A 5,854-nucleotide genomic window follows, 5' to 3' on the forward strand; every position below is an offset into this window, starting at 1 on the left:
CTCTCTCTCTTTCTATTTCGGTCACCCCTGCCCCCGCCCCCTTTCTTCTCCGTCCACACAAATAACCTACTCTGTACGTGTGTGTCCGTCCTTCCGCTCGTTTGTTCGTCCGTCACTCTCTTTCTTTCCCGCACACTTTATTACAACTGCACACCCCCTAACTAAGACCATGCCGAATTCCTCATAAAGAAGCTGCAGTGTTTATATACAGCGTGTGTTTCTGGTTACGCAACTATAAGAAGTTCAATTTTCTTAAGGTGCCCCGCCCTTTGAGATTTGAGCGATATCCGTTTCGTCATGCTCACGCGCTCTGTCACGTTCACATTTGGTCTGCACATGAAACCGGCTGCACGTGCTTTTGTGTCAGAGGTTTCAGTTTTAACTCAAGGCCACTTAGCCGAGTCATGACCCTATGGGGGGGATTTTAAAAGTGAAAGCTCAATTACCGTCTGTATTGGCCTTTTCGATTTGCTTGTTAATGTTATGTGTGTGTGTGTGTGTATATGTGTGTATACATCGCGTGCCTTTGTGTGCGTGTGTATGTGTGTCTGTACGTGCGTGTGTGTGTGTGTGCGTGCGTGTGTGTGTGTGTGTGTGTACGTGTGTGTATGTGTGTGTGTGTGTGTGTGTTTTAGGAGCAGGTTGTTTGTTTTTCTTTTTTCTTATTTTCTTTTTTATAGACATTATTTTTTTTAAAGACAAACATGAGCTTCTATACTATCAGAAGAGACAGACACACGTTCGGCTAGATAGACTGACGGAAATAATATAGATAGAAACTCACAGGGTGGAACAGAAAAAGTGACGAACTAGCTGACGCATGCACAAACAGGCAGACAGACAGACAGACAGACGGACGGACGGACGGACGGACGGACGATCACACTGATAGATAGATAGATAGATAGATAGATAGATAGATAGATAGATAGATAGATAGATAGATAGATAGATAGATAGATAGACAGACCCGACAGTTTGCTTTAGTGAAGTCCAGCTTTTACCGATGAGAAACGTTATTACGGTTGTTCAGAGTGTGGTGGGATTCCGACTTGCAGCTGTTAAGTTAAAAAATAATATATAAACAAACATGTAGTGACATAGGAGGCTGAAAAGAAACCTCTGTTGCAAACATCTTTGCTTCTGCAAAATCCATTAGAAAGTATAAATATGTCGTATGTTGTGGGTCTGAAACGCGCATAAATTCTGCAATATGTATATTATGTTGACGGAACTTCCAAATGTAATCTCCATCTCCAACGCCACAAAGCCAAGTGGGGGGGGGGGGGGGGGGGGGGGGGAGCCTGAAGAACTTTCGAAACAACAATAATTCACGAAATGCCCTGTTTAGTATTTGAACTGGTATTACACGCACAGTAGTCCAGTTCGATATTAACCAGGGCTTTTGGTGCACCCAGTGTCTTTTGTAATGCGTAGCTGTAGATGCCCATCGCATAGACAAAATAGCCTAGCCCAAAAACCGCATCCATCCCCCTTTCCCAAGCAAAACCAAAAACAAAACCGACTTCGCCCCACCAGGATGTATTTTATGACCCGCAGATTCTGACGTGTGTAGACATGTGTTTGGCTCTGATAAGTGGAGCGGTTCTGTGCTCGTGGAGCGAAGCGCCAGAGGGTGTTGAAAAATTGAGACATTAACTTTTTAATCACTTCCGAGCGGCCCACAGGGAGTGTGTTAACGTTGCTTCCTCTGACAATAAACAAAGACAATTTTTGTTGTAAACGGTGGCCCAGTGTTTATTTTCAAGGGCATTCCCCCCAGAGGGTAATCAGTGTTTCTGCGGGTGGTTGGAGGGCGCCACTGGTTTGCATACTTCTAAACTTTCCACCTGTTACTTATGTCTGTGAGTCTGTCTTACTTTTATTCTAGCACTAAATGATCATTATTTTGTCGATGTACTTCTCTTTACCGAAAAAACCCATCAAATATCAGTGTTTATGAAAACTTGTTTTTGTTGCTGGTAGTTTTGGATGGACCTCATCTCAGTTTTTTTTAAATAGAGATATCTTGGGGGAGCAGTGAATCTTGAGAGACGCAAAAAATTTAGAAGGTCTGGATCTATACTCTCAAAACAAAATGCGCCTCGCGAAATATCACTTCCGGCATTTCCGCTGTGAAGGGCCACTGTGCAGATTTGTTTCGTTTCACAGTGGAATAATCACAAAAGCCAAAGAAGGACGGGAACTTTTTGTCAAATATATTGTTCTAAATTCAGGAAATAAAAAATCAGGCTCCGTCATGGGGACCTATCTATCTGTTTGCAGGTGTTTGCCCACTTTCAACTCTGTAGCAGCCGTAATTTTATGGGAGGAAAGTGACAAACGTGTCTCCAAATTGCCAAATGTATAATAGATTCCAGTAGAGTGTAAATATAGTAGGACAATGACTTTCAGTTGATGTTAATGCATCGATCATTCCTTTCATCGAAAGGGGACCCAGCTAGTACACAATATCACACCAATATGGAACGATTTCACTAACATGCCATTGCTGGCCTCCACTGTGCAGCGCACTGCTTTTGTAGGGTTTTATTGCTGGGGTTGTTATATCTTTCTCAAGGACACACCCCAGTGACGACCCACTTAAACCCCATGTCACCGACACTTGCGTGACATAACTTTTGAGTCTGAACTATGTATGTTTGTGCGTGTGTTCCGGCAGGTGATCGTGGACGACCTGGAGATGTCGGCGGTGTTCGAGTTCCCGTGTCAGCGCTGGCTGGCCAAAGACGAGGACGACGGGAGAATCACGAGGGAGCTCATCCTGAACCTGGGGCCCAGGGACATGTCGCTAGGTACGCCAATGTGCTCGTTGTTTGTTTATTTGTTCGTGTGTTTGTTTGTTTGTTTGATTATTTGCTTGATCATTCGTGTAATTTAGTCTGTTCTACAAAATGTTTATGTGTGCTTAATTGTTTGTTTATTATTATTTGTTAAGCTATATGTACATATTTTTTTTCTATTTTGGTATTTGACAAATTCGTTTCGCATATTATAATAATATGTATGGGTTATGGTTTCTTTAAATCATCTTGGGGTAAGGGTGGGGGAGGGGGCATTTTTTACACTCCCGCTTCTCAGTTATGGGTGTGCAAATAGTAGTATTTGACTGAAATCGAACATTTTCTTCGCTTGAAAAGGTAAGGGCATTTCTTCTGTTTCTTTACCTTTACCGACGATTTGTGAGTGAGTTGTTACGAAATTGTCTAAATTGTTTGGATTTTGTTACTTTTTAGATGTGTCTTTTTTTTTTCAAACTTAAAATCCTCTACTGCTTTACGAGTATTTCCGGAGTGACTTATTGAGGGTTTTTTTTTCTTCAGATTTAATGCTTTTTAGATATCTGTTCATTATAGCGAATGTGTACAAGTTTGTGGGTCTATAATATGTATGTATGTGTGTTCTATTAGAAAGCTATAAGCTCACAAATGCTGTCTTAACACCATGGTATGTTATTTTGGTTGCTTTGATAGTATAAGGTCTTGAAGGTCTTTGGCTTGGCTTCTCTTTTGTTTGGCCTTGCTTAATTACTTACAAAATTACTACTACTATACTGACTGGTTTTTAGTTATTCCCTTTTAATTCCTTGGTGTGGCAGTCGTACCACGATAACCCAAGTTGAACCAGTAATCTGATCTACTGATCTTGTTTTGTCTTTGCCCAACCAGACACGTGTAGGTCGTCGGAGTCTTTTTTTACCTACTAGATCATGCTTGATAAGTGTAAAGAAAAAGAATGCAACCTCTACGATAGAGAAAGTTTGGCTTATTATTGGCATCCATCAGTTCTTAGAATGACAAGAGACTATAATTTATATCCCAATACCTGCTTGACTCCGCTCCAGGGTGTTCCTGACCTGATGTTGTTTGTTAAGTTTTCTAGGCTCCCCACCCGTCTGGCTGGGTCTTGTCTCAAGAGTGATTTTTAGGAAGAAGTCTGGCCTCTTGAATAACTTTACACGACAGTGCTGAAAGGGGCGTTAAACGCCTACGGATACGTACCGTACTAATGTCTTTTGTGGTGATTTACAGTCTGTAACTGGTCATGTGTAAATATGTAAATGTGTTCATGTTCGATCTTGTTGCCCATTTATTAAGTCATTGCATATGTACCCCCCTTCCCTGGCCCCCAAACTGTCAAACACCAACACACCCACACACACACAGGCGCACACATACGCACGCACGCGCGCACACACACACACACACACACACACACACACATACATACATACTTACATGCACATAGACGCACGCACGCACACACACACACACACACACACACACACACACACACACACACATACACACACACTTACAGGCACATCTACAGGCAAACGAGCACACACACGCGCACACACACACACACACACACACACACACACTCACACACACACACACACACACACTGAAGACTCCTCTCCATCTGTCTCTTTGACGCCCTGTCATCCCCCCTACCCCCCCCCCCTTTTTTCTGTTTCCCTCCTTGTTCAATAGACGTGATCACGCTTAATACGCATTAATGTTTTTTTCAAAATGGACTATGACAGTAATTAAGGAATTGCATAGATTAGGGTGCCACTGTGCTTGTCTCTTACAAACGGACGTCAACGGACCAAAAAAAAAAGCTTTCTAAACTTTTCCTAAAACCCAAATGTTGGATGGAGATACTCCATTTTAAAAAAAACCACCTCCAAACTCGGGAATCGAACTCGGGTCTTGTGCGTGCGACGGTGAAGCCCCTGACCGCTGCACCACAGATGACTCTACATGGTTGTTCATCTCAAATGGTTTTGAAGAACAATTTTTGAGTTCGTCACCTGTTCGGTCTGTTGCGGTTTCTCACCATAATGTTTAATGATTAGGTTCCCTGGAGTCTGCTTTGTACTATGTACATTATGATTTTCTTGACGATTTAATGCACATAATATTTGTAACTTTACTAATGATTTTATTTGCTTTGCTTTCTTTTAATTTCTCTTCTCTTTTATCTTTCCACAGAGGATTTAGGTATTTATCGTCGCACTATGAAAACTAAAATCTTGATTGTCACTTAGTGTCTACTTCAGGAGTTTTCAGTCAGTTTTGGTTGCAGCCTTCTATTCAGAAAACCGGGGGGGGGGGTCTGAATTGGCAGCGGGGAAAATAGTTAAAACGAAAAAACAATGCACTGGGTGTTTAAGAAAGCATGTATGTAATGATGATATTGATATCAATGATTATTGGATTTCTATAGTGCCCACTCCCCAATTGAGCTCTTTGGCGCATAACATCGAGTGCTTCTGCCTATGTACCATTGAATAGTTAGTGTTTCAGTGTCCTTTTGTGTGAGCACGCCTTCGCATGCAGAGTTTAGAAGCATTTTTTTAAATATCCGGGTACTCACTATTACTGTTCTGAAACTTAAAACGGGCCTTAAAAGGAGACTGAAAACCCCTGCTCTGTTTCCTAAGCCATCCCCTCGTCCCAATCTCGATTTTACGTTCTTTAATTTCTCGTGAGTCACTTTTGATCTGATGTGCTCTCTGTCGTAACTTTCTATAACACCTAGGTACAAAAATGTTTGTTTGCTGTTTTTAAGTCAAGAGTAATGTAATGTTGTCGTATAGGCTGTGTGCAGTGTTCGTTGAAATGTTCACCCTGATACTAGTATGTTGTTCATGAAAAGTACATTGCTCTTATACACGTACATACACGCACGCTGGCGCACGCGCGCGCGCACACACACGCGCGCACGCGCACACACACACACACACACACACACACACACACACACACACACACACGCACGCTCACATACCCCTTTCTCTCTCTCTCTCTCTCTCTCTCTCTCT

The sequence above is a fragment of the Aplysia californica genome, unplaced genomic scaffold (assembly GCF_000002075.1).
Source record: "Aplysia californica isolate F4 #8 unplaced genomic scaffold, AplCal3.0 scaffold00015, whole genome shotgun sequence".
Classification (NCBI taxonomy): domain Eukaryota; kingdom Metazoa; phylum Mollusca; class Gastropoda; order Aplysiida; family Aplysiidae; genus Aplysia; species Aplysia californica.